Source organism: Phyllostomus discolor, chromosome 4, assembly GCF_004126475.2.
Source record: "Phyllostomus discolor isolate MPI-MPIP mPhyDis1 chromosome 4, mPhyDis1.pri.v3, whole genome shotgun sequence".
NCBI lineage: Eukaryota > Metazoa > Chordata > Mammalia > Chiroptera > Phyllostomidae > Phyllostomus > Phyllostomus discolor.
Genome location: NC_040906.2, coordinates 49,723,150 through 49,743,126, shown reverse-complemented (window position 1 = coordinate 49,743,126; position 19,977 = coordinate 49,723,150). Strand labels below are relative to the sequence as shown.

At 40.5% G+C, this 19,977-nt stretch overlaps 1 long non-coding RNA gene across 1 annotated transcript; it reads right to left on the bottom strand.

Moving 5' to 3' along the window:
- Positions 1-6,803: 6,803 nt before the first annotated feature.
- LOC118499871 lies at positions 6,804-10,468 on the bottom strand. The gene is made up of 2 exons (XR_004902416.1): positions 10,243-10,468; positions 6,804-6,957 (listed from the first exon to the last, which is right to left on the bottom strand). It is a non-coding gene; the product is annotated as an uncharacterized LOC118499871 (long non-coding RNA).
- Positions 10,469-19,977: the final 9,509 nt, after the last annotated feature.

Here is a 19,977-nt window from a genome sequence, read left to right as displayed (position 1 = left end):
GTTTCTTTAACTCCATCATTGTTGGACTCAATGATGAAATTCAACTCAATTTCTGACAGCTCTGAGTAATGGTTGTTCTAAATTTTAGTTGTAGTTTTGACATGGTTGTGCAAGGAGGCGAGCCATGTTTACTTATGCCTCCATCTGGACTAGAAGTCATTTTTACTCATTTTCTATATAAGACATAAAAACTCTTACAAAGCACCAAATCTTAAGTTGTTCAAAAGACAAAAATAAAGAATAGGGAAAGGAGAGGAAACACTACACTATTTGGGGAAATTTTCAAGTCTAGCTAGATCATGAAAAGCTCAGAACCCTTTTGTTTAAGCCAAAACTTGAACTTCAGTTTGTTTTTTTTAAGATTTTATTTATTTATTTTTGGAGAAGGAAGGGGGAGAGAGAGAGAGAGAGAGATGTGCAGTTGCTGAGGGCCATGGCCTGCAACCCAGGCATGTGCCCTGACTGGGAATCGAACCTGCAATGCCTGGTTCACAGCTTGTACTCAATCCACTGAGCTACGCCAGCCAGGGCTGAACTTTAGTTTTTAATGCAAAAGTTTTCAGTGTAGGAAAGCAATAATTTTTACAAACAACTGGAAATATTCTCTCTGTCTCATTTGTTTTCACTCTGCCAAGTTTTAAAAAGGAGCTAAGGATTTTTAGAAATCTGATTTGAGACAAGCATTAGACCTGGCATACAGTAGGTATTTAATAAGTACTGGTGGAATTAAAGACTAGTTTAATGATCATCTGTCTTTGATTTTGCCTCCTTCTATCTGCACTTCAATGCACCTCAGCTCTTTCTCCAAAAAACACTCTTTTGTTTTCCATGTGTACTTTGAATCTTGGAAGCATTATGCCATTAGAATAACCTTGAAGTGTTTTGTGATTTCCAAATAATTTAAATTAGATAATTGAGGTTTAAGTCAGGGAGAGTCCCCAAGACGTAAGAATTAGAATGTGTGTGTGCAGAAGCTTGGTGTGTGCTCATATGGGCGTGCATGTGTTATTAGGAATGTCAGTCATAAAATATATTTTAACCACATAATTCCTAGAAGGCAGCCTTCTAATTTAGGAAAGAACACAGGTTTGGGAGTCAGACAAACCTGCATTAAACACAAAAGCTGAGTGATCAACCATAGGCAAATCACCTGGTCTGGTTTCTTCCTCGCCTGCAGAAAACACCCCACTCCAGGGCTTCCCTGAGACTTAAGTGAGGTTCCATCTGTTTAGAAGCTTTGTACTGAGCAAGCTCTTTTAGAACCTAAAACCTCATCTCCTGCACACATCATGTTAAAAACGAGTTGTGTTCCACGAATGCACATTGATTAATAAAAATAGCAAAGCTATAATGAAACAAAGATAAAATGCAAACATTTTATAATACATGTTTGCATAATAAATGATTCTTCATTTCAGCTAGTGCCAGGGGACTCTGATGCAGGTGATCTGCAGGCTTCACTTTAAGAAACAATGACCTTGATCTTCTCTCTCACTTACATTTCATGCACTACCCTTAGCTGTCTGAAAAATACATTTGCATTCCTATTAGTTTCAAAAATCTGAATGTTGTCAGATGGAATACTGACACCTGAGCAACACATAAACTGCATTACTTATATGCATTTGATAAGGAGAGTTATGATAACATTATATGTCATAATTATAGAATGTAACAGTATGTTCCAATGAGTTACACATAATTATATTAAAAGCAGTATTTAGGGCAATTATATCATTTGTTGAATTGTTATAATTTCACTAAGTATAGGACTCTATAATGGATTGAATTCAGAAACAGTGAAGTTTTGCAGTGGCTCCCCTTGAAAAGTATTAGAGAATATGGGGTTTGCATTGTTTTGCTGAGTCCCAATTAGGGACAGAACACAATAGGGAATTAGATGCAATTTGCCTTGCTCAGCCCTCTTTGGTTTTGTTCCTCTCCCACTCCCAACTCTATTCCTAGCCCCCTCCCTTCTGATAGGAGTCAGTCACTTACTCCAGTCTCCCTGGGCCTAATCCCCTCCACCCCCTCAGGCAGCCTCAACTTTTCTCTGCCATGCTCACCATTCATTAAAAAGTATATCATCTTATTTTCTCAGAGCCTCAGGGGTCTAACTTTGGTTTGTTGTTCTATAGACTCATTGCAGGTTCAATGCTACAGATGATGGATGGCCCTGGCCAGGCAAAGTGAGGCCCGTGCACCAGCAGCACCTGGGAGCTCTTTGGAACTGCAGGCTCCGATCCCATCACAGACCTATTGAATCAGGGTCTGTCTTTAAACAAGATCCCTGGGTAATTCCCCTGAACCTGCAAGCTTCAGATTCCCCACCCCCAGAACTAGAGTAGACCAACCTGGTCTTTCCTCATAAGGAAACCAAGACCCAAAGAGCTGACCTCACTGGCCTGAGGCCCCACAGCTGGTGGTTAGCAGATTCATAACAGAGCAAGAAAAAGTGTTTACTTTTATACCAATAGTGACAATTAAACACCAACTATGTGCTTTACATACATTTTCTCTTTGAAGCCACTCGACGACCTTACTGAAGTTATTAATCCTCCCACTTTCCAAAGCAGAAACTCAAAAATCACAGAAGGAAATTTACTCAAGTTTAGAGTTAATCAAGTCTTAATACCAGATCTTTCCAACTCCAACATCTATGCTCCCAAAACAAAACTTTTTATTTCTAACCCTTCAAAAACAGATGGTTGGAATACCAGGCTTTCAGGCTCATGAAAAAATTGTTTCTTTACATTTGCAGTCTGTCTTTGGCCCTCCCAGCTCGGGACCCAAGGGCTCACAAGCTCTTTCTCCTTAAGGAGACTTCTTAGCTCTTCTTACACCACTAGCCCCCTTAGTTTTCAAACTATTTTACATTATTTCATCAAACTTCACTGGTGTGATGTGTCAACTCACTCGATTGGGCTAAGAGGTGCCTAACTGGTTGGTAAAACATTATTTCTGGGTGTGTCTGTGAGGTTGTTTTTGGAAGTGATTAGCATTTGAATCAGTAGACTAAGGAAGATTCGCCCTCACCAGTGTGGATGGGCATCATTCAAAGGCTACAGGTCTGAATAGAACAAAAAGGCAGAGAATGAGTGAATTTTCTTCTCTCTTTTCTTGAGCTGGGACATCCATCTTCTGCCCTTAGACATCAAAGCTTCTTGTTCTTAGGCGTCTGAACTTCAAGACTTACACCAGTGGCCTTCCTCCATAACTGGGTGAGCCAATTCCTTTAATAAATCTCTTCACGGCTGTTTGTGTAATTGTGTGTGTGTGTGTATATATATATATATATATACACACACCAACATTATACATATGTATATACACACACACGTGTGCACACACACACACATACATGCTATGGGTTCTGTTTCTCTGGAGAACCCTGACTAACACAACTGGTCTGAGATGTAAACATTTCAGTTACCTCCAAACTGACTCATCTGCAGCTCCCATTTGAATTCAGAGTTCCATTTACAATGAAGGGGATCTCCACACACCCTCACTCCCACCCACCCACAGGAGGCAGGGGACCCTGCACAGAGATTGAGATCTGTAATTGAAGATAATTTCACTTTACTTATCTCAATGTTACTCTGACAATGTCTTCTGTCACCCAAGTTTCCACGTGGGAATTCCTCAAAACAATTAGCACAGCTATTTCTTGAGTGGGCAGTCTTATTTTTCATTTTTAAGTTGGCCTTTCTAATCCTTTTCTTTTCTGTGCTCCACTTTAGCTTTTTTAAATTCCTGATAATCAAGGGCCCATGGTTTTCATCTTCTCCTTTTCTCTCTGCCCCAAGTCTTTATTATAGTCCCCGTTCTTGATGATCCGCACCCATTCACGGTCCTCATCTGTTATGAAACAATAATTGAGAGCTACCAGCTTTAGGATTCAACAGCTTCTGCTTCTGTATATCTGAGGCAAACAAGCTTAGCAAATAAAATGAAGATTAGAAAAAAAGAAAAAAACTGCTCCTACAAATAATTCCCAGATTTAAGAACAGAGTTTGAATTTCTGAAGAATCCATGATAATCCTGCCAATTAACTTACCATTGTTTGTCTACTATTAACCTCTACCTTCCTCTGGGCATTTTTCTCCAGGATAAATATTTAACTCAATGAATGAATACTTAATGTATTCATTCATTAATACAATGAATGAATTTAACTCAGTGAAATAACTGTATGTGGAACAGTTCTTTGAAAAAAATGAAGGGAGAAAAATATGGTAGTAGTTAGAGGGGCCAACAATGTGAAGTGAGTGGTTTTCTATTAATTATTAACAATAACTATTAACAAATATAAATATAATCAATTATTAACTATATCTAGAATAATTTTAGAAGATACCTGTGTAAATACCAAAGTTTTCCCCACAACTTTCAGCAAGCCTCCTTCTCAAACCCCCTTTAATTGAATGCCCTACACCACGGTTCAGATGCAGATCTCAAAACCCACTTTTAATTGTATATTCTAATTGAGTTTAATCAAAAGGAGGGATTTCCTTATTTGTGATATACATATAGTGAGGAATTATCTAATTTATACTGTGTCTGCAAGGTGCCAAAACAGATAAAATATGAAACAGATTACTTAGCATTCTGAGACCCAAAAGAGATTACTTAACTGAATTCAACCCTTGTTTAACATGTAGCTTATCTGTGTGAAAAAGATGTCAGTCTCGTGAAGCTTTCTGGGGTAGGGGTGAAACCACCCAACAGAAAGCTCAGCTTTTTACCCTTGACCTTTCACAACCCCTTCCTGGCGAGCACAGTTCCTCCAAAGGTATCAGCTGATTCCAATAAAGATTTTCAACAACTTCAGATATACATAAGGATGCGGTTACTTACTGTTCAGGAAAAACTAGTTCCAAGAGTGAACTGTCTTTGTGACACTGAGTTTTCCTTGGACAGGCCCAGTTCTGACATGTGGCACCCAGTTCCTTCCTTGACCTGGGATCCCTGTGACCTGTTATTGCTCCTCTCACAGCAAGCCCTATAGATCCAACCTTCCATGCGGATGAGCGTGGACAGAGCTTCCATCTTACCACCACTTTCAGTCGACCCCTCTCAAAAGCATATATGTACATAATAGGACAGCAATATAAAATAAAAAAAGAATACAGCTATTATGAGAAACAGGTGCCTGCCGAATTTGTCGACCAAATTATTTTCATTTAATGTCATCAAAATAAAAACTGGAGTTTTTAAGATGAAAATTTCCCTAACTGCTATGAATTTATCTCATTCATTTTGTGTATATAACCAGTCCAGTTCTATCATATGGAAAAACAAGTATAATATGCAAGAAGCAAAAATAAAAGTTAGGGGTTCCGATATTCTTTTCAGTCAGATATCCTCACATTAATCTTTACAGATAAAAAAATACAACTTTAAATATTTTATTTGACTTGAAGTTATCTCTATTTAAATCTCCTTTGGTTAATTCTTGTATGTGCCCAAGCTAGGTATCAAACCCACAACTTTGGCATATCGGGACGACACTGTACATAACTGAGCTACCTGGCCAGAACCTCCCTCCTTTGTCTATTTCATTGACCATCTCCTTCATGCATTTTATTTCCTGTCTTTGATGCCTCCCCCCAGCAAAAAAAAAAATCATATATTCATGCAACAAACATGTACTGATTAACTGCATAACTATTGCACTTAAATCTCTACCATAGCCCTATAAACAAATACACTCAGATTAATTCACTCGTGTAAGATTCAGTCATAGCACTCAAAAGTGGCTACATAAAGATTGGAATCTCTATTTTCTCCTTCCAAGTTCATAGATCTTTCTACTACATCACTACTATGAATCTATAAAAATACCTTGGAAATACATGGAACATACTTAAGACATCATGAATCTCCTTTGATTTGCAGTTTGGGGCCCAGTTGATAAAGAGTCTTATCTACTGCCTCTTGGAGGACCCCTCTTTCTTGAGTCCATATCCCTTGAGTCCTATAAATCAGTACTGAATGGGCAGAAACTTCCCTTCCCTTCCTCTGCTCAACTTTCTCCTATTTCACAAAGAAATTGGCCTAACTCAGTTATACTAACATGTAATGTGAGAAAATGCCAACAGTTAATTAGGAATAAGCCTGTGAAAACTTGGGGGAAGCTACGTGTTTCAATTACATTAATGAACACGCAAATGCAATCAAATCAAATGGATAAGCATTGTGTCAAGTTTTTAGAAGAAGAGAATTGCATTTCACATGCATGAAAGCAACTCTCTTATAACTTAGAGAATAAGAGACTAAAAATAAGCACACAAGAGAACCATTAAAATACTTATTATTTGAGTTAAATTAGAATTCTATGAGGATGGTTTCATCAAATGATTTGTGTTATTTTAATTTCCTCTCATAATCAACCAGATTCAAATTACTCTATCTGCAGGTTACATGGTTAAGCAGATGCTCCCTAAATATCAAATCCCATTTTTTATAACATTTATCATTGATTTTTAAAAGGTTTAATATCAACTTGAAACTAGTCACTAAATATCCTCTGGTTTTTAAAGTTGTCAGCTCCTTCACATAGTATTTCATAGATGTTGATTTTAAAGAAAAAAAAGATCTCAGAGACAAGAGCTTCATATCTCAAAGTATTTTATGATTTAACAAGTTGTCTCTGGAATTGAGAAAGATGATGCTTGACTCAACTAAAATTCAATACCTGTTCTTTAAAGTGTGTTAACTGCAATGTGGAGCTCTGACACTCATAGTCTGCATGCAATTCTAGTTCTCCAGCACCAAGAAATTGCCCATGGAGAAGGAACTGCTTCATGAATTCAACTTTATTGCCCATTTATAAGTAGCTGTATTTCTTCAAGTAGCTTTGATACTTATGAGCATTAACAGTGACTGATTGCACCCTGGTCAGGATTTCCTGGTGCATTTCCTCCAGCACATCCATCTGAGCCACGCTCTTACCTAATGGGAAAATAAAATTGAAAAGAGTAAGCGAAGCCAGTGATTTTATTTAAAAGCAGGAAGAATTAGAGGGGGACTAGAAGTCCGACTTGCTACTTTCCAAAGCCCAACCAGTACCTGCCCCAAGTAAGTACAAGTGTTGATGTGATACAAGAGTTCTCACAATGCTGTATTTTGAACTGAGTATTTGTAAAGAGAATCACAGTCTAAGTACCAAACATGACCTTTTATTTAAAAAAACTGTATTGTATATTATTTGGTGAAGTAATTTTTGGAAAGTGAATTTTTTTCACTTAATTTATCTTTCACATGGAATTAAAATAATTTGAGTACACCAGAATTTATGTTGGATTTCTTAAGACCAGAATATACATTTAATGCTGCATAGTGGGAGGTGAATTATTTTTCACTATGAACATTCACAAACCACCATAACTGACCCCAAGAGAGTGGTAAGTAGAAAAGCAAAAGCTTCCTTCTGACAGCATCGTCTCCTTGCCACCTCAGGAGCTCCATCAAGATAGTCAAGAGAACCCCAGTTACCACTATTTTCAAAGCCCCCTATGATGTCTTTATTATAAGCAACCTAGACTCTCCTTCCCAGTCCCTCAAGCAGCGAAGAGACTGGTAGTCAGAGAAAGACAAAGCCAATGAGAGATGCCTGTGCAGAGTTTACCATGGGTGTCATTACCTATAGTCCCTACTTTGTCTCTTGGCTAGATACCTAATAAACCAACCAATGTTTATGATCAATTTGTATAATTTTGATATTCATTTTCATGCTTGGTTCAACATTATGACATTTTTATAAAGCAAGTTGGGAGAAAAATAATGAGAGACTCAAGTACATTAGGTGTGGGGCCAGGAGGGGAGTATGCCAGTTACCCTAGAGGTTGAATTTTTTTCATTGCTCTTTTAATTCTAATATATCAATAATTTATCAAAACTTGCACATTATACAAGTTGGAGCAAAAGTAGGTTTACAGTTGTTGATATAGAAAATAATACAATGACTAATAGACAATAACACAAGGATAAACTGTTCTGCATATTCACAACTATAAACCTACTTTTGCCCCACCCTGTATGTGCAAGAAACTGCACCAGACTCCTTAAGAGATAAAAGATGTATATAGGAAATTAAAAGATTCAAATAGTGCAATGAAATGTTAGAAGGCAGAGATAATCAACTAGTGAGGTGCGGGAAGAAAGAAGGAGGGTAGAATGCAAAATGTCTTCATGGAGAAAGTGACATTTGAAAATAAGTAAGATTTGGACATGTGAACATGAAGGAATATAAAGCAGATGTAAAGTATAAACCAAGAGTTTTATAGAGTGATTTCATACATATTATTTCATCAAACCCCTATCTCACCTCCATGAAGAAGTTCAAGCAGTGTGACTGAGACTGGCTGGAGGTCACTGAGCTATGCCAGCCAGGGCTACCGACTCCCATTTTTCATTTCTTTACAGTTGAGTTGGGACCATGTTACTCAGCCTTGTCTGTGGGATGTGGGCAGAAGTGACGGATACCACTTTTCAGGCTGGTCATGAAACACCACATAGTCCTCCACACTTTCTCATCACGTGTCAGCCAGGTGAATCAAAGAAGCTAACAAGAACTCCAGGGAGGGCTTGGATTATTTTGGTGCCATAAATGAAATATAGTCAAAGTAAACTGTGTCACTGCTTATACTAGAATCCCCCTCCCCTCTATGACACACACATACCCCCTTGCTCCTGTGATGACTATTTCAGGCTTTGCAAGAGCAGGAAATCAACCTTTACTGTGTTAAGCAATCCAGATTTGGAGAGTATTGTGATAGCTGCTAGCTCTAAGGTCTTGATTGATACCAGGAGTACTACAGCCGTCATCGTATATAGGAGAAAAATATCAAAGCATGCACAAGAATAAGAGGAAGTTGAAAAGCATGACACAAAAGCAGAGAAAGTTCAAGTTCAAAGCACCTCATCATCAGACCCAACCCAGTTTTCTAGCTGTCCCGTAGGATTTGCCATGTTCCCAAAATGTCATGCCTGTGCTATAATACTTCTGCTTATTCTGTCCTTTCTTTATGGAAGTCCCTTCTCTTTGGTGTTTTTCATATATCTACTCATTTTTCAAAGTTCAATGTACAGTCACCTCACTGACTGAACCTCAGCAACAGCCTCCTTATTGCAATGTGATGTTGCAGAAATAGTGAAGGACTAGAACCAGAAGAGAGAGGTGTATGCTTAGGGTTCACCACTTACTAGCATGATCCTAAGCAAAAGACTTGAACTTTCTGAGTCTTCTTCCTCTCTAAAATGCATCATCAATTATTGTTTTTACAGGACCATTGTTAAAACAAGGTGAGATGATGAATGAAATGTGTCCTGGTACACAGAAATTGTGAAATAAATATTTGTTCCATCTACTCTACAGCCCTTTATTATTCTATTCATTCATATCTTCCCTAACAACTGAACTCCAAAAGAGCAGAAGCCTCATTCTAATCATCTTATAGTATGCACCTAATATGTAGTAGGTTTTTTAGTCAAAATTAGGTAGAGCTACATTTGCCAAAAATTTTAAAAGACGAAATTACATCTACAAGGTTTTTTTCTTTCATGTAGAAATCTAGACATGAGAATCCAAGCTGCTGCAGAAGGTCCACAGTTGAGTCAGGATCCCACACTTTCTCTAGGCTTATTCCTGGCACACTAAGGATGTGACCCTTGCTGGCCTTGTCAAGATGCTGAATGAGCTCCAGGCACTATATTTATACTCCAGGCAGTACAGAGGATAAGGGCATGGCGCTGTTTTGATGGATACCTCCTGGAAGTAGCACAACCACTTCTGCTTACCTATCATTGGCCAAAGCATGGTTGTGTGGCCTCACTCACCTGCATGGCTGGCTGGGAAATGTAGTTCATGCCTCCATATACCCAAATAATATTCAAAGGCCCTATTACTGAAGGAGAGATGATTTGTTATTGGAGAGACCACTAGCAGTATCTGCCATGTCAAACATATGACTGTGCTTTGGGAAGTTGATTCTGGCAGTGATGTGGAACATGGAACCAAGGGGAAAAGCAAAGAACAAGGAGAATAGTTGCAATAACACAGTAATAATTACTAAAGCTCCCTCTTGCTGAGTGTTTTCTATGTGCTAGCTCTTTCCCCACATTAGCTTATTTGTCACTTCAGTTTTTCAAAGCAATATTAAAGTTCAAATTTTAGCAAAACATTTATTCCAACACTGGTTTGTTGGGTGGCTTAAAATAGCAATCATTATATCTTACTATTTTGTGGATTGGGAATTTGGGCTGGGGTCAGGAAGGTGAGCTTTCTTTCCACATAGTGATGTATTCAGCTGTTAGGTGGGCTTGTCTGAAATGTTCAAAACAGCTTCACTCACATGTCTGGAACCTGGGCTTAGCTGGGACTGTGGCCAGAGAGCCTACTTGCAGTCTCTCGATAACAGCAGCCTCAGAGCAGCAGGATGTCCTGCATAGCAGCTCAGCTGAGAGAGAGAGAGTGAGGTGGGGGGGGGGGGGAGAGAGAGAGAGAGAGAGAGATCCAAGATACAGAAAGCGAAAGTTGCCGCTTTCTTGAGGGCTGGGCTCTGAAACAGGCACAGCAGCACTTCTGCCATATTCTATTGGTCAATCAGTCCCAAAGCCTGCCCAGATTCAAGGGGAGGAGGCAAAGATCCCACTTCACAACGGAAGACGTGTAGAAGTATTTGCCAGCCATCTTTAACCCTCCACAGTACCTTGCCCCTAATCAGTATCCAATAAATCTTTATTGAATGATTCACAGATTTGGTTCAATTTAGACCCAGAAAAATAACATAATAATAGGAGATACTGAATGTATGAGAAATTAAAAAATGAATACACAGGCCCTGGCCAGGTCGTTCAGTTGGGTGGAGCATTGTCCTGATGCGCCGAGGTTGAGGAATCATTCCCTGATCAGGCCACATACAAGAATCAAACAATGAATGCATGAATAAGTAGAACAACAAGTTGATGTTTCTCTCTCTCTCTCTAAGGCCAATACATTTAAAAAATTTTTAAGTGAATGCATAGATTTGGGGCATGGGATCTAATTTTACATTTGGCAAATAAAAGTGGAGCTTAATCCAAAGCATGAGGTAAGAAAGCTAACCATCATTCTTCTTCACATCCTATACTTTACCAACGGTTTGAATTGGTTGCTTGCTTTTTGGCATTAGCTGGGAATTTCTCCAAGATTCAAGCTGATTACTCTCTTCAGTCCCAGAGACAAGAAAACACAGCCAGACAAGTGTGAGTTATTGGCTACATATAAGCTTCTTTGGCAAGTCTTAGAGGCAAGAGGTAAAAGGCAGCTAGCTGAAAATGCCCCAGGAAGAGCCCTCATTTGTTGTAAGAAAACCAGTACCTGACAGGTATCTTTTCCAAGGTGTTTAGCGACTTTCTTCACAAGTGAGACAACACTGAGGTCTTCATGAGATATTGTTTCCTGCTAGTGACATTTTTATTGACAGCATGGTCCCAACAAATTTGGAAAGCCATCTCATTATTATTCAGGACAAGTGGAGCCCCAAATAAAGGAATGGATTTAGAGCTGGTCTTGATGTGTTCTGTCAGATGCTGGTTCTAACTGATGCTGATGCAAACCCTCAGGTGTCCTGGACAACCCACATAAAACCAAGTAATTACAATGACAACTCTCATTCATCAAAAATCAGACTGGAGTAAGTTCTGCTTGTCCTGATAATGACTTGAAAATGGCAAGTTAGTGAAATAAGCACTTAGACTTTTCTTTTTCATCCCAGCTAATTGGCCATTTCATTTGTAAGGGAGCTTCAGCTTTCTTTTTAGCTGGTTTTCCACTTCGGCTGTTACAAGGCTGCCTAGACTGTAAATCTCTCAGGGCGCGGCTAGACCACACCAGTGTTAAGACAAGTTCTTCAGACATGAGTTTTACACCCATTCCTGCCATGCCCTGCAAGGCATCTAAAAGTTGTGAAAGTAAACACTTGACAGATCCAATCCTGTAAGAATAATAAAAATGGGCTTAGAGGAGTTCAACTTATGTATCTAATAAAAATCAGTAGTAATCCTTCCAGAAATATGATATGTTGAACAATATTTCTACTGTTTCTACTTGAAGCCTTAAGGAAAATCTCTGGGTTACATTCAACTGTAGGAAAGTCAATACTTAATGGTTTTTGCTCGAATATGAAAAGTCACTGCATATGTTTACAGGGAAGATGAGGTGTTACAGGCATATGTGGGAAGAACCAATGCAAATTTAGCAAGTCAGCTAATAACTGGGCAGATCTGACTTTTACCATAATGGTGGTGTTGTTTAAGTATGTGCGAGCTTTGATTGGCTGACCTGGGAATAACTTCCTTTCACTGTGTAAACAGAATCATATGAGTGACTTCACTGACCCCGAATAAGTGATTAGAAGTAGTTATCCAGCCTACATTTATATTTAATCAACTCCTTTGGAAAGATTTTCAACTTCGCTTTTTTCATTCATAAAGAAGTTCCTTCATCCAAGTTCTGTCATATAGTACGTGCAAAACATAGGGGACTATCGCCTTAACCAGCTATAAGCTGTTATGTTCTTGGAGGTTGGAGACTTTAGACCAGGCATTCACTACAAAGGCAAGCAGACCACCTAATACATCCACCTAAGAAAAACAGGGCATTGCTTAATCAACATTGCTCACACAGGAGCAGCTTCCACTGCCCATGGATTTCTGGGCCTGGGTGTTTGTGCTCCCAACTGTATTCAGGTTTAGAAGAGATTTTCTGTAGTGCATCAAAACCTGCCAAACCAAACCATGTTGTATAGAATAGCATGACAGTCAAGTGTGTGAATTTGTCTTTCAATTGCATGGAATGGAGCCCCTTCTACTACTTTCCCTAGTTACTGTGACTTGGGGCAAGTTACTATCCTTTATGACTTACTGTGCCAGTAAAATGAGGAGCACAGTGGTTGTGAGGATTATGGGAACCCATGGTATCTGTATATGAAAGTAAGGGCTCAAGAAATATCAGCTGTCAGCTGTCATTATCATCAATTGCCAGCTAATGATCACGTTCATTGCCAAAGGGGGCTGGGACAGGAAGGTCCAATTGCAAGATGCTTTTTCAAAGCCTAGTTCCATTCAATGACTACCTTTAGGCCTTGTCTTAAAAAACAAAACAAAACAAAAAACCCAGAAATGTTGTTTTGGACAGTAAACAAGAAATATTTTTTCTCCAATCACATTTTTTTACCCATTGAGGTAGAAAACAATTCCTTTCAAAAAGAACTTATTATTTCTTAGAAGTGCATTAAAATCTGGTGGTAGTAATGCCTGCCGGGCATCCATGTGCTTGCTCCACACATAGGAAAGGGAAGGACTGACCCAAGGCAGAAAGGAGGGTGGCCTCCTGTGAGGTCACGTGCATTATAAACCATGCTTGACAAACGTGTCTGACCAAATCGGTGTCAGTGACAGGTGATGAGGAAGTTTAACATGCTGCTGAGAGACAGGCTAAACAGGTCTTCACCCACCAACATTCTTTGACTGGAGCTGGAATTGCATATAGAGTCAGGCCAATTGCTCAGGGTGGTTCGACTCTCCTGCAGCTTTTTGTTCTCACCTCCATCCGTCAGGGAAAATGGCCCATATTTACCTAGTGGAGAATTTCCCTTCTAGGACCCATGGGTATGTCAGGATCTTTCAAATTCTCCAGGTACCACGCTTCCTGGGGAATAGCTGAAAGCTACAAACATTCACAGCCTGACTGATTTTAACCCTTCACGCCGAGAAGGTGATGTTTCGTTATAAATTGGGAGAGATTTCCACCCACTGCCTCACACTCTACCAGAAATATTTACCATCTCCACCAGCTGCTACTAGCCTTTGAGCTGCTCTGTGAAAAGTGTGAAGGGTGAGAGGCAAGGGGGACCAAAATTCAGCTGCCAACCTCTGTAGCAGAAAAGATTTATCCCTTGGAAAATGTAGGTTATCACTGGAGAGATCCACCCCTTAATGGCTTTCAACTCTGCAGAAATTGTTGTCAGGGAGACCGCAGCGGGTGCTTGTCACGCAGAGACCATCCTGGCGGCGTGCTCGCAGGGACGGGCGAACTCGCTCTAAGTTATTGGTTTCTACCTCCCATTTGTCCAGGCTCCATCATAACCAACACACAATCGAACATACAAAAGACCTGATCTGGCCCATTAATGATAGATCCACAAAGTGGGCCCTATGAGCGTCACAATCAACTCTCAAAGAAAAGGCAGACATCTCTCCCTGGCAGTGGGATTGTCTGTCGGCACAAAACGCTGTGAATTGTTCTATAGTCTCAGCTCCCTTTCTCTGAATCCCTATAGCACTCATTATCCGTACCGCACAATTTAGCGCTTGATTATATACTGCCTCGTATTGTTCTCTAATTGTTTCTCCACCCAGATAAGAGGTGGAGTTTCTTGAAGACGTAATTTTTTTCCTAACGTGATTTCTATAATTGTCTGTAGCTGCTTCCCCTCAACCTCTGTCTGGTAATTTTTCTTCCATCATGGTGTGTACTTCAAATCTACCTAGATGAAGAGAAATAAAAATAACCCCCCCCCCTCAAGAAAACAACTGGTGGAAAAATAAGAAGTACCTGCACACCTAGTGCACATAAAGCAATGTGGAAGAAAACATCTCTAAAGGTAAGAAAGTCAGGAAACAACTTGTTTCATCAGCCAACAAAACACCTAACCGAGTACGAGCATGCACTTACAAAAAATCTCTTCACTCTTCTGCACCCTCCCTATCTTTCTCAACAGAGAGAGGGAAGTTTCTAAAATGATAACAAGAGCAACATACTGAAACACTGATCTCACTGATCTGACCTACCTCGGACTAAAGTTAACGTTTAATAACCCACACCCATTACTCCTGGAATTGCTTGCCCGAAATGCAATCTGCGAAAGCAGCTAGGATTTCTGTTTCTAGAAGGAATATATTACATCCCTCATCATGGCAAACAAACAACCATTTCAAACTAGATGGTTTCCTTTTACCCAGACACTTCTAGAAGGGCAGAATCGACCTCACTGTGGCTTTATTTTTCAATACGGGCCTGTCTTCAGAAACACTTTCCTCCTTTCCTGGACAACAGTTTGCAGCAGCCCTGGCCGGTGCGTGTGCCCTGAAGGAACAGGCAAGATGCACTGGGGTGGGGAGTCTTCCTTGCAGCTCTTGAGATCATTTTAGCCTCTCACTGACGAGTTCTTGTGAAGTTCAGTGCATGCTGTTAAAAGGGTAAAAAATGATTTCTTCATAAAACTTTTATGTAACAACTAGAAAAGAAAAAATCCAATGCCACATGGATTCCCTGACCCTCCTTGAAGTTCTCCATACTTAGAAAGGATTTGTAGACAGGCCCCTCAAGAACAATGCCCGTGTCCTTGCCATTAAGCAAAACAACACAGTTACACACCGCGGAAGGGCAAGGCTTATGCCGTTTTTTACACCTCCTCAAAGAAAGAAATTCTACAACCCCCTCCGCTTCATCATTTATCAACTGCCACATTAAAAAACAATTGTGTGTACGGGGTGACTCAGGCTTCAGCGTGCCCCGGTTGTTCTGCCCCATTGCCCCTGCCCACCGGGCCCAACGCAAAATGAAAATACAAGGCCCCTTGTTAAAAACATTACTAAGAATTTCGAGATGGTGACAGCAGAACATTAAACCAAGAGCAGGTCCCTGTGTGATTGACCTCAGGGAGGACTACGGTTAGGTGTACACTTGCAAGCCCATTTCAGTCCATCTCTGTCACATCCCCAGTCTTCATTTTTCATGTTTATTTCTCTGTTTACTGGTTTACCATCTGTCTTTCCTATTAGAATGTAAGGCCCATAGATCTTGTCTATCTTATCCAGCACTCTATCCCCAGCATCTGTGGTAGGCACATAGTAGGCATTCAGTCTGCAGGAAGATGGGGACGGAGGGAAGAAGGGAAGGAGAGTGGGAGGGGGGAAAGGGCGGCCACCCACTGTAGTTCACCCTCAGCCCTCCCCCAGCAGCTCGTCTATTTTTAGTTGCCTTATTTCCCCTTGTACTTCTCAGGCCCCTCGCCCTGTCCTGACAAGTAGGGATCAAAGGAAAACCTGGAATGAGATAAGAGAATATAACTAACATTCCTGAGCACTTGCTACCAGCCCCTCATCTGTGTCTGCGTTTTAATACAAAGTCTCTCCTTTCTTTCAGCTAGAATCTTCTGATGAGAGACACAGACACCCAGTACATCTGCTATGAGACCTGGGCTGGACCAGAACAGCACCTGAAGCAACATCTCTCTCTGTCTCTCTCTGTCTGTCTCTCTCTCTTCCCCTCCCTGCTTTGGCAGAAGCTCTGCTGTTAACACCCAGCTTCTCAGATTACCCACCATTGCCTTCCCCTCACAACACCAGTTTTCACATGGCCTCCTGGGCCCTGACTGCACCTCAGGACTTCTCAGCTGAAAACCTCACCTTTGGTACTCATCTCGGTACCACCTACCCTGCTCCACAGGATAAGCAGGCTTAAAGTTAAACATCATTTGGGACAGCCACCCCCAGGTACAAATTGAGGGTGTATAGCAATGAGGTTAAAACATATGAGTCAGGACATCACCCCCCAAATCAATGGCACACAGAACAAGGATCTGGAAGTGGGAAAGAAACTTTAGGACTTGAACATGGATTGGCTAATGCCACCCTAAATTGTTGACAAAGGTTTTTAGAACTTAGGCTTTGTTCAAATTCCAGCTCTGCCACTAATTTTATGGTTAAATAATATTGCATTATATGCATATACTACATGTTCGTTATCCTCTCTTGTACTGATGGGCATTTAGGTTGTTTGTACAAATACCTCTTAGTATACCACATGCTTTCACATATATTATCACGTTTGATCCTCATTAAGGCTCGCATTATCTTCATTTCCATTTTACAAATGAGACTATACGGTCAGAAAGGTTAAGTATCTTGCCTAAAACTGGCACTGTGCTTTCTTTTCCAGAAGTAATAAGGAAAATGAAATAGTCTTGAGAAGACTGCAGAGTGAGAGCTACTTGAAACACGGCAAGGAAAAACAGAGAAAATAAAACTGCGTGAAAAACAAAGAAGGAGTTTCAAGAAGAAGGGAGAGAAGAGAGTGCTCAGCTGAGCAAGGAGATAAAACATTCTTTAGAAATGGGAATCACTAGAATTAAAATGTTAAGAAATTTTTGCATTTATTTGATGTAAACCTTAAAATCCTTCAACCCTTAGCAATGCCTGCTATATACCAAAAAAATTTTGTGAGAGTAAGTTTTAGTGGGAATGTGAGTAAAGAGGCTAAAATGGCACTTTAGGGAAGACATGGGAACCAAAAGAAAGCGTGCATAAGACAGGGAGGTGACTCAGCAGACACTGCAGATGTGGGAGCTCAGGCCAGAAGTGACAAGGAAAACAAGCCTCGCTCCAGGATGCCCAGAACGGTCTTCAGGGACAGAGGCGACTCCTGCACTTGAGACGGCATTGGCATCCGAGGTTACAAAGTACTTTGGTATTTTGAAGAAAGGCAGGGTCCAAAACATCTTTTGACTGTTATTTGAGGAAGGTTTTTCAGCTTGGACTTTTACTGGCTGGAGATGGTGACAAGAAAATAATTGACTGTCTCCTGGCTATGCTTCCAAAGACCCTTCCAAGTCCTGGGACTTCTTTGCAAGGGAAAGACTGGGCAGATGGCGGCCACGAGCAGGCTAACTCTAGGCACTGCTAAGTGCACTGCTCCTCAGGAAACACTGTGGCCAAATAAATATGTTTGCAAATGCCCATAAACTTGGAGATGAAAGGACCAGAACAGTGGTTCCCAAACTTCCTTTAACAATAGATCCTTTTGCTCAAACAAAATCTTACAAAGACCACTTAGGAGAATGAGCCTGGAAACAGGAGGCCCCCTTACCAGACTAGGGAAGCACTCTAAAACCCATGATATTTGGGGGGAAAAAACAAATCGATCTTTCTTGAGAAAGCAAATAGTATGTTAATTTTCTGTTACAACAAACAAGATAAATCCTCAAAAATACTGTTTTGACTAATCTATGTTGGAGAAACATAAGAATGGGACGGAGGAGGGTTGGTGGGGATTTTGTACATCTATACCCATAGTCTTGATGGTTGTTCTCTTTTTTCTTTTTTTAAGATTTTATTTACTTTTAGAGAGGGGAAGGGAGGGAGAAAGAGAAGGAGAGAAACATCAATGTGTGGTTGCTTCTTGCATGTTCCCTACTGGAGACCTGGCCCACAACCCAGGCATGTGCTCTGACTGGGAATCGAACTGGTGACCCTTTGGTTTGCAGGCCGGTGCTCAATCCACTAAGCCACACCAGCCAGGGCTTGATGGTTATTTTACATCAAGGATTGTTATATAGTAATTTTCCATACTTTGATAGGGGGTTGGATTACATTTGTCAAATGCCGCAAATGTACACTTCAGATTTGTGTATTTCATTGGTGATGTTATATCCAACGGGTTAAAAACTATAAAGATATTAAATTCTAGCTAATGATATGCATGCTGAAGCATGTAAAGGGAAGAGTTAGGTGTATGCATGTTACTTTGAAATGCATCAACAACAGAACAAAATGGCTTGACGGAGAGACAGATGGATAGACATGTGACCAAGCAAGGGTAGCAAAACGTTAACAGTGGAATCTAGGCAGTTGAGTATACAGGTTTTGACTTTGCCATATACTTGAAATTTTTCCTAACAAAATGTTAGAGAAAAGGAGTCCTTAGTTTTTAGAGAATATATTAAAAAAGTTATGGGTAAAATTATGCAATGGTTGATTTGCTTCAAAATCATATGGAGAAACAGTGTGAGGGAGAAGAGAGGAAATAAGATTGGTTAAGAGATCTTAATTGTTGTAACTGGAAATGGGTAAAGGGGCTATCTTAGTTCAAGCTGCTATAACAAGATACCATTGACTGAGTGGCTTAAACAATAAACTTTTATCTCTCACAGTTCTGGAGGCTGGAAGTTCAAGATCAAGGTGCTGGCAGATTGAGTGTCTAGGAAAAGCCCTCTTCTTGGTTGGCATTCACCATCTTCTCATTGTGTCCTCACCTGCTAGAGAGAAAAAAGCAAGCTCTCTCCTTTCTCCTCTTACAATGATGGAATTACGTTAATTCCATCACATGGCTCCACCCTCATGACCTAATCAACTCCCAAAGGCCCCACCTCCAACTACTCTCACTGGGGATCAGAGTCTGGGGGTGAGGGGCACACCAGCATTCAATCCATAGCAGGAGCCCCTGTTACTAGTTCTATTGTTGTGCATATGTTTGAAATTTCCATAATAAAAAATTTGGGAAAATGAAAAAATCCTGCATTACAGATTGTTTTCTTAAAGCTTTCTAATTTCCATTTTGTAACGATCATAAAACATTGTGCTAAAATTCTTTTTAAAAAGCAAGACAATACATTTTACCCCTTATGGGCACTATAGTAATAGACCCCCTCCTAAAAGACCAAACTGCTCTCATCAAATTCAGTTGACTAAAGTTGTGTCGGAAATGGGGAAGGCCCAGTTCCCCCTCTGAGAGGGTTTCTCCTAAAGCATCAATAAAGAATTCAAGTTATTAAACAGTACTTGACTATGGTTCTTGACACAGGTGTCCCTGAAACAAGATGGTGAGGAGGCCGCTGCTGTGGGCGTGGCTGTGGCTGCGGCTGCAGTGCCGGTTCACCGGCGCAGGCCCGACAACACCCCCACCTGTACCTGGGAGTCGGGGGACCCTCCCTCACGAGAACCCAGGGTTCCTGCCTCCAAGCTCACTGCTCCGACTCACTGTCCCAGCTGCCTTTTGAGCAACGTGCTAGAACTCTCAAACCCCTGCCCCCAAAACTATACTTTTGAAATTCAGTAAATGGAATTTCTCCTGTACATTTCCTACACAATAAAACTTGATTCAGACAAATGCCCCCACATTCTGACATTCAGCCAAACCACCTGAGGCTG